General features: G+C 47.8%; 1 pseudogene; it reads left to right on the top strand.

Moving 5' to 3' along the window:
* Positions 1 to 617: 617 nt before the first annotated feature.
* Positions 618 to 1,391, top strand: LOC103745695 (annotated as a pseudogene).
* The last annotated feature ends 1,439 nt before the right edge of the window (positions 1,392 to 2,830 follow it).

Raw genomic sequence — 2,830 nt, 5'->3', positions numbered from 1 at the left:
CTGACCAAAATCAAGGGAGGGGAGGAAAGGGCTTATTTCACCTTACACTTCCGAGGCACAGTCCATCTTTGAGGGAAGTCAAGGCAGGAAACTGGAAGCAGGAACTGAAGCAGAGACCACAGAGGAACCCTGCTTACTGACTTGCTTCCCCTGACCTGCTCAGCTACTTCCCTTACACAGCCCAGTTCCACCTGCCCAGGGATGGCACCTCCTATAGTGAGCTGGGCCCTCCTACATAAACCACCAACTAAGAAAATACTCCACAGGGGCTGGAGTGCTGGCTGCTCTTGCGAGGACCTGAGTTTTGTTCCCAGCACCCACATGGCGGCTAACAGCTGTTCATAACTCCAGTTCCAAGGGATCTGACACCTTCTGACCTCTGCATGCATTGCACAACATGGGTGCACTTACATACATGCAGGCAGTACATTCATACACATGAAATTTTTTTAATAAATAAAATATTTTTTTAAAAAAGGAAAAAAATGTCCTACAGTCTGCAGAGGAGCTGGTGTGATAACCTGGGGGATAAGAGCCCAGGGTGGGAGGAATACATCTACAGGATGCATTTCCTCCATTTATATCAAGGTCTACAATCTACTGTGCATCTGTAATTTATGGGTCTAACCCAAACTTTGCTACTTCATATTTTGATTCTGAAGCATCACGCACTCTTCCTGCTTGGAATTAAAAGTCTTGCCTACAGATTCAACATCAATGACCACATCAAGGGGCTGGAAATGCTGATCCCTAAGCCAACGACCTGGACGTAGGCTGAAACAAGGGCACCATCCTCAAGGCCTCTGTGGATTACATCCGGAGGATGCAGAAGGACCTGCAAAAGTCCCGGGAGCTTGGGAATCACTCTCGGTGCTTGGAGATGATCAACAAACAGCTCTGTCTTCGAAGAGCTGGAGATGCAGGCATGCGTTCAAGGGCTTCCCATCACCTCCCCATCAGGCGTCAACATGGCTGAGATGGCCCAGCAGGTGGTGAAGCAGAACCTGCCCCAGGAAGAGGGCCCAGAGGCGACTCTGATGCTGGGGCCTGAGGTCCCTGATCCCAAGCCGTTGCTGGCTCTTCCCAGGTCCCACTGCCCCTGGCCACCCAGCCACAGTCCCCATTTCATCACTTGGACTTCAGCCACAGCCTGAACTTTCCGGGTGCAGGCGACGAGGGGCCCACAGGCTACCCTGATCCCCTGGGGATAGAGCATGGCTCCCCATTCCCCAATATATCCAAGAAGGACCTGGACTTCATGTTCCTAGATGACTCCCTGCTACTGCTGGCCTCCGACCCCTTCTTCTCCACCATGTCCCCTGAGGCCTCCAAAACCAGGAGCCAGGCCTCCATGCAGCAGCCTCAGCATGGAAGAGGGTGATGTTTTGTGATGCTGGGTGCCCCTGGGACAAGGAGCAGGGACTGCCCTCCCACTAGCAGGCCGCACTTGGTGTGAAGTAGCCGACCCCTGCCTTGATCCTCCCCCTTGGTTGGCCCCCTGTTTGGACTTAGTGCCTACCTGGCATCCAGTGAGGCCAGGAAAAGCCCCCCACCCACCTCAGGGCCCCCTCCCCTGGGGACAGCAGTATGGACGTGAGGAGGAAGGGCAGGGATGAGGGGTAAGAAAAGGCCCTGCCAGGGGAGCGCCTATATTCTAAGCCTGAACGCCCCCCATGAAGGACATTTTGGAGAAGAGAGGTCAGGAAACACCTTCTCTGAAGCAGCACATGGTCTAGGGATGCCCAGGGATGCCTTCCTGGGACTCACATGGCACCCAGCCTGTCCCCAAGCCTGGTACTTCCCTGCTAGAAGAGCAGCTCCCTCCCAGACCTCCCACTTTGTGCCTTTAGTAAATACTGTGCTTTGAAAAAGAAAGAAAGAGGGAGGGAGGGAGGGAGGGAGGGAAGGAGGGAAAGAAGAAAGAAGGAAAGAAAGAAAGTCTTGTCTACAGACAAATTTAACTCCTTTTAAAAAATTATTGATATTATTTATTTTTATTTCAGGTATATCAGTGTTTTACCTGCTTATATGCTAAGTATACCCAAGGCATGCAGTGCCCATGGAGGCCAGAAGAGGGTATCAGATCCCCTGGAACTGGAGTTACAGATGGTTGTGAGCTGCCATATGGGTGCTAGGAATGGAACCCAGGTCCTCTACAAGAACAACCAATGCCTTAACTGCCAAGCCATCTCTCCAGCCCCAACAAATTTAACTCTTAAGTCCATTAATGGTCTTCTAACAGATCAGTCAAGAGTATCTCATCTTTTCTTCCTATGTCTCCTAACCCAAAGCACACAATGCTATCCAAGAAACAGACATCACTGTGAAATAGAACATAGCCACATGGTTTCTCAGTTCTGGCCCTCTAAACACCCTGTCATCTGCGTTGCCTAACTCTTAGGGAGCACGCATTGCTTTAATTGTATAACACAGATCATGAAAGATTGCTTGGTTTTTTAATTATTTATTTAATAACCATATAATTAGAAGAAGCATTTCATTACAACAGCATTGACATATTCAATAACAATTTCCAGAGCTAAGATGCATCTCTTTCAAAATTGGCTGTAAATCTTTAGGTTTACAGTTGAATTGATAACAGTTATACAATATTGTACTCTGTATAACCCCTATAAGACATAAAATTAAATAAGGTTTTAAACTTTTAAAAAGTCCATTTCATCATTAAAATACAGATTCATACAGAAAAATTCATGTTTAATACAATTGACACTATGATGCACAGGTGTTTCTAATATCTATATATCTGATTATTAATAGTCACAGTCGGTTACTTTCTGAGCTACTTGGCATCTGAGCATGGATATAA

The sequence above is a fragment of the Nannospalax galili genome, unplaced genomic scaffold (genome assembly GCF_000622305.1).
Source record: "Nannospalax galili isolate Female #2095 unplaced genomic scaffold, S.galili_v1.0 scaffold162, whole genome shotgun sequence".
In the NCBI taxonomy this organism is placed as follows: Eukaryota; Metazoa; Chordata; class Mammalia; order Rodentia; family Spalacidae; genus Nannospalax; species Nannospalax galili.
Note: the sequence above shows the minus strand (reverse complement) of the source record. Positions and strands in the feature narration are given on the sequence as shown.